Source organism: Dermacentor albipictus, chromosome 1, assembly GCF_038994185.2.
Source record: "Dermacentor albipictus isolate Rhodes 1998 colony chromosome 1, USDA_Dalb.pri_finalv2, whole genome shotgun sequence".
Taxonomy (NCBI): Eukaryota; Metazoa; Arthropoda; class Arachnida; order Ixodida; family Ixodidae; genus Dermacentor; species Dermacentor albipictus.
The window spans coordinates 325,880,392-325,892,417 of record NC_091821.1 but is presented as its reverse complement, the minus strand read 5'-3'; the positions used below and the strand labels follow the sequence as shown (position 1 = coordinate 325,892,417).

The window sequence follows — 12,026 nt, the reverse complement described above, 5'->3', positions numbered from 1 at the left end:
TGGTTTCTACCACATATGACCGGCGTAACCAAGAGATTTTGTCGAGAGGAAGCATCACGTCTATATGGGATAAGGAGAGGACCTTCTCGTACGCCAGCACGGGTATTTCAGACGGGGCGTATCGATTCTCCAAATCGTACGGCATGCGACGAGACAGGAGAAATCTAACACTTTCAGTGGTCGTGCCCGAAATGTCTAGATGAAAGGGGTGCTCTTCTGGAGAACTTGCAAAGGAAGGACCTGCCGCATGCGCGCCTGCAACACCTTGCGTTCGCAGAAGGATCAGTTAGAGCCCTCAAAGAAGAATTGTTGCGTCCTCTTATTTCACTCTTAAGAGAGACTGGCCGGATGGACATGTGGTGAAATACCGCAGTTATATTGTAGGGGACACCCGGTTGAAGCAATTGCCGGTCTTGATCGCCAGGCTAAATGCGCCTTTTGCTATAACCCACCACCACAACGACCGCCACCGTGGCGTGCTCGTCATGCCATTGTCGTCATTTCGTCATTATACTTTGTCGTCATGCGTGCGACACGTATGTTCGAGCGTCACAAGATTGAATGAGGTGTTTCCGAGTGAAAATGAGTGCAACGGGGTCGTGGCGCTCTATGCTTGCAAATAGTCGTTGAACAAGAACAGCGTTCTTCGCTAACAAACTCGTGTACCGTGCACTGCAGGTGCATGGTAAAGAACCCCAGGTGGTCAAAAATTAGTCCAGAGGCCGCCACTATGGCGTGTTCATAATCATATCGGGGTTTTGGCACGTGAAACCCCAATATTGAATTTCTTTTTTCTTCACCGACACTTATTCAAAGCTTCACTGAAACTGATTCGCACAGCGTGTGGGATCGGTACATTCTTCTACGCAAATGGTGCGTCCTGCATTCCATTCTTCACGCTTTTATTTCTCAGCCTAGACTCGCAGCTACTCATAACCCGCCACTGTGCAATTTCTGGACGTTAACCCATGTAACTTAAATCATTTTAATCCACCTTTGTCAAGTGATAAAACAAAATTTGCGTGGTGTTGCTCATCGAAAACTGAGTTTAGTCTTTCGCTTTACTGAATTTAACACCGGAAAACAGAGTTTCCGCAGCCGCCTTTCCTTTTCGACGTGGCCTACAGTTATGTGCGCGGACAACAATTAAGAGATGAACGACGTATTTCATATTATTTCTACTACTACGCTAAAAGGAGTAAATTTCTTCAATTACAAAGACTATTAAATCTCTTTTATCTCCATTTCAATTAAAAAGATAACAGTACCGTTTTGTTTTTGCCAGCTGAATTTTGCAGAAGAAAACATAAACGTGTACAAAAAAGAACAAAGCACAATACAAGCTTAACGTGACAGAAGCAATAAAGCTTGTCCCTGACAAAACGGAAAGAAGAATCGACCTGGTGCCGCACACCTGTATTGCGACGGCCGGGTCACAGCGTAGTCGACAAGTCCTATAGAAAAAAGCGAGAAGAGAGACAGAGGGGCGAACATGGCAAGTGACGCAAGTGCCTGTGTGGTGTAAGCGTGATCGTACGTTACGTGCGCGCCGAACTTAGCCTCGACGAGAAAATCGCCTGCGGAGCTCTTTGTACCACTGACGTCTCCACAGAACGCGATATGCGTAGGCGAGTTGCTTCTTGTGCTTCTCCCTTGAACTTCTCGCGTTTCTTTCTGAGACCTCGGAGATACGCGCCGACAGATGGACAAACGCGCTATTTCGAGAACGGAGCCCCGTTCCCCGCCCACTTTCACCCATACCCCCACCTCGCCAGACGCTGAGCTGGTTCGCGCAACGCTTACGTCACCCCGGAACTTTCGTTAGACGTCGTATACCGTTCCCGCCGATGACAAGGGCGACGCTAGCTTCGGAATTATTTTTCCGCACTCCTCTGCACACGACACGCTCGTAAGTTTGTTAACGGCAGGTCGCGGTGTTTTGTGTAATCTGTTCCTTTCAAATGCACTGATTAAATATTATGAACTTGCGGTTCACTGTCGTTTACGTTTAGTCTTGCGTCTTGCGCGAGGCGAAACAATTTGTGACAGCTGGTAATGTAAAACGAAATATTTGCGCGGACGTCTTCCCGATGGGTAAGCATGTGTAAATTTTATCGAGAGGAAAAAGTGTGTTGCGTATCCATGGAACAAAACGCTCCGTTGCTGCCTGTTTTGCTTTGTTGTTTCTTTTTCGCTCGCGCGGTTACGCTATAATGGATTTTTCAGGGTACTGCATGCAGTTTATTTTTATCGCAGGGGCGCCGAATGTAAGGATACACTGTGTAATCACTTTTAATACTATATCCAATGTGATGCCGAACTAATGAATCTTTGGCGCATAGTTGCGGAAAGCGGAGGATAAGTTTCCCACATGCTACAATATATGACCATGCCATAAATAGTTCGTCTCCAAGACGGTGAGAGCAGTAATTGCTTTCGGCATCGTTGTTCATGGGTGTCTTCTTGCGAGTAACCTTGAGCGGGCAGCACTGATATTTTATCAAAAACTATCCCTTCCTTTGTCTGAACCGTAAAAATCAAAACGTTATCTGCATGAGCAGGGTGTGGGTTTTAAACAAGAAGTTCATTTTGCGATCATCATTTGCTCATTGTGCTAGCTATTGACTGTGGAGAAGTCGCCCACACAGCGGTGGCCAACATTTCCAACGAAATCATAATAAATTACTCACTCACGCTTTACACGACATAACTAATATATAGTTAGTTATATAACTATAACTGAAATTGTAAGTTCACGGGTTAGGCTAGCTCGGACATTGGGAAAGGGTTACGCAATGGCCTTCAGTTCTTATGAGACTATTAAATGTTCTTTGTCTAGCTCTCTATATTCACAAGGTTTGAACTAGTAACACAATTACAATTTCATCAGTCGCTTCTCGCGGTACTTTAATGAGCCGGCGTTCACTTTACTCGCGTATCGCCTGGTGACGCGACGATGGCAGCGGGATTTCTTTAGATTTAACGGTCACTTGCTATAGACGCTGAAAGAATTCACTCACAATCTCTAACATGGTTTCTGATGCCGGCATGTATAGGTGCACACTGAAAAGCGCAGCCTTGCTAGAATCCCGCAGGAGCGATAGGTTAGACGAAATCGCGCTGAACCAGACAGATGGCGCCACGAACGCAGTCGCCTGTTCAGTGACTTTCAGTCGATTTTTGCGCACAAAAACGTCTCTGCATGCGTACAGACCAAAGGCACGTAGCGTCATCGCGCACGCAAAGCCGTAACTTGAGTCTGCAGACAATCCTTTTCGGTAAAAGAAACTGATGCCACCGTTTTCCAAATATGTCTAAAAGGCTGCAGAAAAGAGTACTTTTCTTTCTCTCTCTGTCTCTATTACGTGTACTAATATTTGATCTATAAGAAAAGAGAAACTGGTTATTTTAGACGCGACTCATTTGAATTACGCATGTACTGTACCTGCGACCACCAGACATTTGTTTTGGTACCTGCCGCTGAGACTTTAATTGGCATGAATATCTTTGAATTTTGGGTCATTAATGCGTCTCTCGATTTTTTTTCTCTTCTATCAAGTTTTTGCACTTTGCACTCACTGTCAAGCATTTCTTTGCCGTCATGTGTCCCTGGTTATTGCACAGAATTTTTTTTCTTTTCACCACGATACATCGGACATTGAAAGGGCTTCGCCATTCGTTTCGATAGATAACGTGCCGCGAAGTATTTTCGTTGCTGAGAGGCTTTGCACCCCTTTTCACGTCGCATTATTTGTGTGTATTATGCGATGTATTTCAATCTGTTAGTTTCGTTGCTACTCCAATGCCGGCTTTAATTGAAAAAGCGCTGTTTTCCCTTGAACATTTTATTGCGCCTTAGAAGAACTTCAGTTTGGCCTAGTTGGTGTTGACTGCATATCATATCGACCGTAAATAAAGAAGGGGACAGCGGAAGAGAACACACAAACACAACACGGGCGGTAACATTCAACTCGTTTATTCGCGGCAGCTCGTGAAGGAGGGTGCAAAATTGACTAATCAACAAGAAATAACTAATCAGTATTTTTACTTTATTACTTTTCCTTTTATGCCACAGCAGGCACGTACGCAGGATTATTTTTCGGGGAGGGTCAACCCAAGGTAACTTTTCTGTGTAAATAATGGGGGGAAGGGTTACCTTTACTATTGTAAATGTCAATAATACCCACCGTTCGCCGTAAAAACGCGTAAACCTACAGAAGAGAGATGAAATAAGGTGTACCTGACAGGTATACGCCAGTGAGATAGGCCTCTCCTTTGCTTGACAAACAAGGAACCACATTAAATGGACTCGCGCAGAAAGAACAGTGCCCAGAACAAGTAAACAAGCGAAAGTGTAAAATAAAGATTTCTTATAGTGTCTTTTTTTTTAATTAGCTCTGGAAGAAATACAGATAAATATATATTTGCGGAACAATCGCAGTTCTTTTGGGTCCATCGTTTACTTCTTCACCAAGTGTCAAAACCGACTCGTATTGTTATTTGGGAAGTTGCGTAATGATGCGTGGCTGCCAGTCCCGTACAACCGCATAGAGCGCAGGACGTTGCTGTTCCAGACGTACTGCGCCCACCGTGGAAGGTTAGAAAAACACCCACATAAGCATATCTAAGAAGTGGCTACGTCAGGCAGTTAGACTGATTATGGTAGAAGCGTCATTCGAAACACACGCAATCATCCTCCACTTCTGGCGGCGTTTTCTTTACTTCTCTTTAAATAAAAAGATGTTGATTCATAAATAGTTCCGCAAGCAACGGTTAAAGTTGTTTATTTTAATTTTTCCTTCCTGTTGGGCTGTTGCCTCGGCTCTCTCCCTCAGTAGATGAGATGGCTCAATTGCTCAACTCCTAGCGGTTCTTGTTTCCTGTTGCCAGTTTTGCATGAAAATTGCTGCACAATTATAGAAAGACCAGATGAGGTAATGGGTGACAGTCATATTCCTTATGGGTTTAACGGTTATTGCGGGGTTCGATCATGGACGCTGTTTCGCATGATATTATTTTGCACTTCATCTAACCTATGCCACTGGTATGTCGTTCCGATGATATGTCAGGGTCGCGGTGAGCCGTCACTCGAGGAAATAATGAAGCAAAAGGAAAAGTTAAACACAAATGGCATTGTCTCCGGCCGCAACTCGCTCCACGAGCATACAGGACAGCTTACTACGAACTGAACCCTTTTCCTGGTCCCTGGATGAGTGTAAACAGAGAAGGTTGAACTAACGAAGGAACAGCGATGCGCGTGACCATTGCAATAGATGGTGACAACTGAACGCATGTCGAGTTAATCGCGCGGGCACCAAATCGATGTGAAAACTGGCCTCCACACCCCAGGAGATGCCGATGACTACTGCCGTCCAAAAGTAGTGAAAAAGGCACCCAAATGTTGACCGCCGAATAGCTGTCAGGTCTCAAGATTACTTTGGCGGTGCTTTAGCAATGTGTGTGAGGAGTATAGTGGCGCGAGTAGGGGGAGGGCGGGCCCCCGCCTGGGTACGTGCCTGTGCCACAGTATGTTTCTATATGTCTACCCCCATATTAAATACGGTACACATTGCAATTTACAACTTGCAGCCCGTCACCATGCAAAGCGTGTCCTCTTGGAATGAATTCTGAGGATGACAGCGCTTTCGAGATGTGCGCCGCCAGACTTGGGGTAAAAATGCACTACTGTTTCATTTACTTTCTAATCAGAACGCCTTTTAATGCACTGAAGCATAAAAAATAACCGGTACCCCAATGTCTTCGCACACTTAGGGAATAAATACCTCGAACCTATTTTCATGTTCAGAATTTCTTACAAACGGATGTGCCTTTCAAGCTCGCCAGCTACAATTTGAAATTGCAATGTGCTGTAAGCGATTAAGCTTAAAGTCAATTAGCATTTCTTTAAAGATAAGTCGATTATGCATTTTGATTTGTCGTGCAAGTAATGCCCACCTTTTCAAATGATCCAGCTCAAGAATTAGAATTATGCCATTTGCCAGAAGTGATTAAAAAAATCTGTTCGGTCTAACAAAAAATAAAAAGAAGCACACAATATTTTTTTGCCTCACGTGGAATAAGAAAACTTAATTAAGTCGTGAATCGTCGATTCTGGCCTAATACTTCATCCCGTTGTTTTGAGCTGTTTTTTCTTGTGAACATAAACCAGCTTGACTGACTCGCAACTTCAAGGCGTTCTTGTATTAGCATTTCGTAAGCGGGCATTATGAGAGGGGCGAAAATCAAGAATGCGTAGACACTTTGTTTACGAAGAATGCTTTAATATAAGAAAGCACTTTAAAACAAGATAACTATTATTTTGGGAGGACAGAAAAAACGGAGTAGCTTGGCAAATCGCAAAAGCATAGGATGAATTTCCTTGTAACATGGGTGCTTGCTTACTTACGTATGTCGTGCGCCTAATTTTTCCCTTCATAAGTAACCTGTTAGACGCAGCTAGTTGGGGTACCAGTAATCTTGTGTGACTTATTCTTCCCGACATGTGTTTCTATAACGCTAGCACGTTTTATTAAATATAGTATGTAAATAGATGCTGGCGCTTCTCACCAGCCGCTCCTCTTGTCCGACGTGCGAGAGAAAGGAAATAAAAGAAAACCACTCGACGGAGAATAACATGAAAGCAACGCGCAAAAAGCACTTGATGGAAAGCTTACGCGATCAGTTCACAAACACGCGCCTTCACTAAGCAACTCGCGGCGCGGCTGCGGTGTTGGGAATACGTGTTCAGCTAAGCGAATGGGAAGCCCAGCTTACCACTCGTTACACCAGAACCACTCGTTACCAGAACTAGAACTCGTTATGCCAACTTCCTTATACCAGAAGCACGGACCCGGTATGGTGCGCGTGTCGCACCTTAATACGACTTTAAGCTCTCGGCAAACTGCTGCACTACTTGTTGAGCTGCGGTATAGCAAAAGGTCTCATGCGCGAAATATTTTCCCGTCGACTCGGAAGCGCCCTCGTTTCCGTTCGTGGCACTTTGCCAGCCGTGAGCTCCAGTAGCAAAGCCCTTGCCACAGCGGAAAGGTATTTATTCAATAAGCTTTCAAACAAGATGAACTCGGAACAGCATTCAGGCAATCGTTCAACCGCAGCCTCGCGCGTATGCAAGCTGCTGCGCTGGCCCGCAATAGTCTATAGGCCTCAGACTCTGCCCATGGCGGCGTTGCGAAAATACCCGTCACCAGCGCAAAAAGAGCTGTACACAAGCGAAGGTGCATAGGCCACAAGGGAGCCTCTGCTTTCAGTTGTGTTGAGGCACGGGTTCTTAAAAATCAAGGACCTGGAAAGCTTCTTCCGCCCATCCACGCTTCGGAAAGGAAAGGAAGCTCAGCAGGGCGAAGTACGTGTACAATATAAAGGAAGTCTCAGGTGTTATTTCGGCGTGCTGCGACTCGCAAGTACAGAGGGCATCAGGTTCGTTTATAGGCATATCAGCATAAAAATCTAAGCGTTTAAAATTGGTTAGTATTGAAAATGTCCTGAACACAAGACTTAAGTATCTCCTACATTTTTTATGCATTTTATCGTAATGTTTTCTTTCGCAATTATTTACAGAGAGTAAATCCTTCCATAGCCTTTTTCAGGGCAGCAAACAGAAAACGTTTTCCAAGCCAGCAAACAGCGTGCGAACATAACGAAAGTAAGCTTCTTACAGTGCCTACGGGCCGCACCTTTCTTTCTCGCAGGAGCTACAGCCTCGCTCAGTAGCTTTGAACTTTTCGCAGATGCTTCAATTCAACAAGCGCGCACATATAAATTAAACAAATGCGAAATATTTTTTTTTCATTACACACATGCGTTACTTCGCAATTACTCATCCAGTGCTCCTACAACAACTGTATTGCTCGCATTTGAAAAACGCAGGCTCAGCACATTGCGAAATGTGCTTGTTGTAGCGGCGCAGGACTTACAAAATACCGAAACTAGAAATGAGCTCGCGATGCAACGATGCCCTAGAACAAGATTTTGAATGCATAAACGAACCAAAATATTTGGTTAAACTGACCTTCCAAATCTCCCTGTTCCACTTGTTGAGTCGAGCGGAGGCGGACGCCTGTTAAAGGATGGAAATATCGATGGCACGTACGCAGGATGGTTCGCAACGTTGTTTTTTCTGTTACCAACGAAGTGGCGGCTGCAGATTCTTGAGTTTTCGCTTGGTTACCATGGTCCTCCGTCAGAGCTACGCAACACAATTGCAGCAGAACAAAATTGTCGCACTTTCTCATGTGGGCCGCTGTGTTGTGGGGAATGCAAGTAATTCGATTACCCAACAGGTCGAACGGCCCGTATCCAGCGCTCTCGCCTTTCCCCTTCATAAATCGGTAAAATTGAACGTTGTTATTCAGTTCTTCACGTTTATGGCAATTTAGAACACAACAGTAGCGTCGATTGCGGCGTTTCTTCGTAGTGCGCGGAGCTATCGAGGTTGCCGTCGTTTCTGCCATAAGTCTGACGGGTGAGCCAGCAAGCGCTTTATGGCAGTTTGGCCATATGTGTTCTGTGGTTTGGCGGCGCGTCTGACTAGCGGAGAAATTCATAGCTCTCTGTCTGGGTGTTAAATGCGCAAAAAACTCGCAATATGGACCAAAATCTATTTAAATCGTTGTTTCGCAGTCGCTAGCTGCATAGGCGACTTAGCAGGGGAGTCGGGCTTCGCACTACTCAATTACCGCCTCTTCGCACCGGCAGGTGGCGCTACGCGCCTTGCAAAACTCCAGAGTATGACGTCTATACAGGGTGTTTCAGCGAACATTTTTAACAGAGAGGAAGCTTTAGCTCGGGTGCTCCTATCTAAATACATTTAAAAGGAGAATTCGTTTTTCTCGGCAACCACTGCACCAAATTTGACGAGGTTTGTGGCATTTAAAAGAAAAACTTAAAAAATTTAGTGACTGTCGGTTTTAAAATTTTGATTTAGATCGTCTATGTTTTATTAAAAATTGACAAAAATCGAAAGTTTTCGGAAAAATAAACTATCTTGTTTACAACTCTGTAACTCAGCAATTAAAAATAATAACCCAGTTCTGTAAATTGCATCTAATAGTAAATCTATAGCAGTCAAAACTGATGTGTTACACATGAATCTAAGAAAATTAAGTAATATGTAAAAATAACTTTTGCGAAACCCTTGTACACAACATAACAAATTTACGTAAGATATAAAGTGACTTATCGAATTTGTCCGCTTTGAATGATCTAATGGATGCCGTTTACAGAACCGCGATATCTGTTTTTGATGCAGAACTATTATTTAAAAACTTCGTGCACCTATTTTTTTTTCAAACATTAAAATTTTTGAAAATCCTTTTAATAAAATTCAGGCCCTAAATCGAAATTCCGCTACCAACAGTCACTTTATTTTAACTTTCTCTCTCAAACACAACAAATTTTATTAAAATAGGTTCACGGGTTATTTCAGAAAAGCGTTTTTGCGTTTTACATGTACTTGAATAGGCCGCGTCGGAGTTGGGCCCGAGCTAAAGCTTCCTCTTGAAGGCTGCCTGTGGCAGATATCACAGTTACAGTTCATGAGGTGGTCTACTCGAAGCGGCGGGCACTACTTCCACAATTCCACAGAAATGGGGACAAGCCTCTACCATTCGTCACTTTCGCCTACAACACGGCCGTTCAGCGCACCATCGGCTACTCGCCATTTTACCTGGTTTACGGACGCTCGGCTACTTTCCCTTTCGAGGTTTCTTTCTTCGATTCCCCTGTCAACAGATCTACATCGTCTAGTGAAGAATTCGTTTTACGACTTGCTCAGTGTCGCCAGCGTGCTTGCGTTAACACAGCGGTCAGACAACGAGCGCGGAAGGCCATTTACGACACATTCCACCACGTTATGTCCTTCCGACCTGGTGACGAGGTACTCCTATTGACGTCCTTTCGAACTCCTGGCTTGTGTGACAAGTTCCAACCGCGGCTCATCGGGCCATACGTAGTCATGGAGCAGACATCGCCAGTCAATTAACGCGTGACTCCTGTTGCCGCAACAGACCGCCGCTGTCGCAGCACCGAGGTCGTTCACGTTTTCCGCATGAAGCCCTTCACGTGCCGTTCGCCGTCGCCTTGACCTGCGGCCAGGATGGCCGCAGCACCTATCCGTGTCTGTCCGTTACGCGTATCGTGACGACGCCTGCCCGTCCTGCGGGCAGACCTCCACTCTAGTGCACATGCTCTGGGAGTGCGGGTCGACATACCCCAAGTTCATCAAGGAGGAGTGGGACTCGCTTCTGCGTAGCCCCGCTCTAGAAAAGCAAATCCTGGCTGTCCGGCGTGCCCGCGACCGGGCCGGTGGGCTAGACCTGCCGGTCCCGAGGTGGGGCTAGCCTGGTGCGCGACGAGTTCGCGTCCTCGCCGGACGTGCAATAAAGTTTCTTCACTCATTCACTTTCACGTGGGTGTGAAATTAGTGTGCGCGTTTATTACGCATGTCTTCTTCCTCTGTATATTATCATCACCATCCCATGTTGATTGATCCTTTTTAGTGCCATAGTATCATCATAGTGTCGATTCCGAGTAGTCGGGCTAAGTAAACCTCGGTCCAACGGGGATGCTATAATATATATACGTGTCGGCATCGGACAAAAAAGGGATATACCACATCCGTCCACCTTGGCTCTGAGTGGCGCTGGCTAACACTCCTAGGGCTAGATCTAGGAAAACATAAATACGCAAGTTAGTGTTCGGTTTGATAGCAGTCCACGTAGCACAATTGGTAGTGCAACGCACGCGTAATGCGGAAGTTGTGGGTTTGTCTCCCACCAGTGACACGTTATCTTTCATCCATTCTCATTTCCTTGTCTTTATCAATTTCTATTATTTATTTCAATTTCAACTACAGCTCATTTCCCCTAGGCTTTCCTTGGCCTCATTGTCTGTTGGCTTTATAACGTGCTGATTATATATATATATATATATATATATATATATATATATATATATATATATATATATATATATATATATATATATATATATATATATATATATATATATGTGTGTGTGTGTGTGTGTGTGTGTGTGTGTGTGTGTGTATGACTTCTACTACCCTTTATATATATTACTTCACTACTTGCTGTTTCCTAAATTTAACATGCTTTAATTCATCACTGCGTATCGTATTTATTATTAGATTTTCATGCTTTGTAGTCGAGCATAACGAAGTGTCACATTGACGGCAAAAAGAAGGTTGTACATTGCTCTGGTAATATTATTAGATATTGATTGATTAAGTAAATTATGGTGCAAAGGAGGGATCTTCTTATTTTCGAAACCCCTGCTAGTAATTTTCGTTTAATTTCGGCTGAAGATTAAACTGCAAATATGCGTGTTGCGTTCCGCATTCATGAAGACGACGAAGGAAGATTTCGAGACCAGAACCATGTCTACTTATCGCGCTGAGACAATGAAAAGAAAGAAAGAAAGAAAAAAGGCACCCCTGTTTACGAAAATTCGAGCGCGTGCATTTTCGCGATAGCATCTCGTTTCAAACAAAATGGATGAATGGAAAAACCTTATTATGCAACTTGATGGCACGCGAGGCTATGTTAGGGGTAAGGGGAACTGAAAGAATGGAATAAAGGTATAATTCCGATCATTCCTGCTTCACGGGCGAATATTCACAAGGGTTGCCAAAAATCTGCAGTCACTTTTATATCGTACGCCAAACAGGGTGAAGGCAAGAGACTGCGCGCTCAAGATACATTCATTAAATTACTTGACATTCTCATTCGAATGCGTTGTTGCTTCCCATTGTTTTCTCCCACCAAAGGTTGCGTGTTCGAGTGCCTTAATTGACGCTACCCTTATTACTGTGCCTTAATTACCTATGCCATAATTAGCACCAAAGATCATGGGTTCGGCTCTCAACGAAGGTCGTTGGTTTGAGTGCCCTAATTATGTCTTGCGTATATAAATTTGTCCTTTTTTGGCATGATGTGTCATCGGAGCCAGCTGTGGAGGAAGACGACGACGAACGCGCGAGCAGTGGCCCG

At 44.4% G+C, this 12,026-nt stretch overlaps 1 protein-coding gene across 1 annotated transcript in view; it reads left to right on the top strand.

Moving 5' to 3' along the window:
- Positions 1-12,026, top strand: part of LOC135909199 (uncharacterized) — a 74,438-nt gene that overhangs the window by 25,826 nt on the left and 36,586 nt on the right. The window lies entirely within an intron of this gene.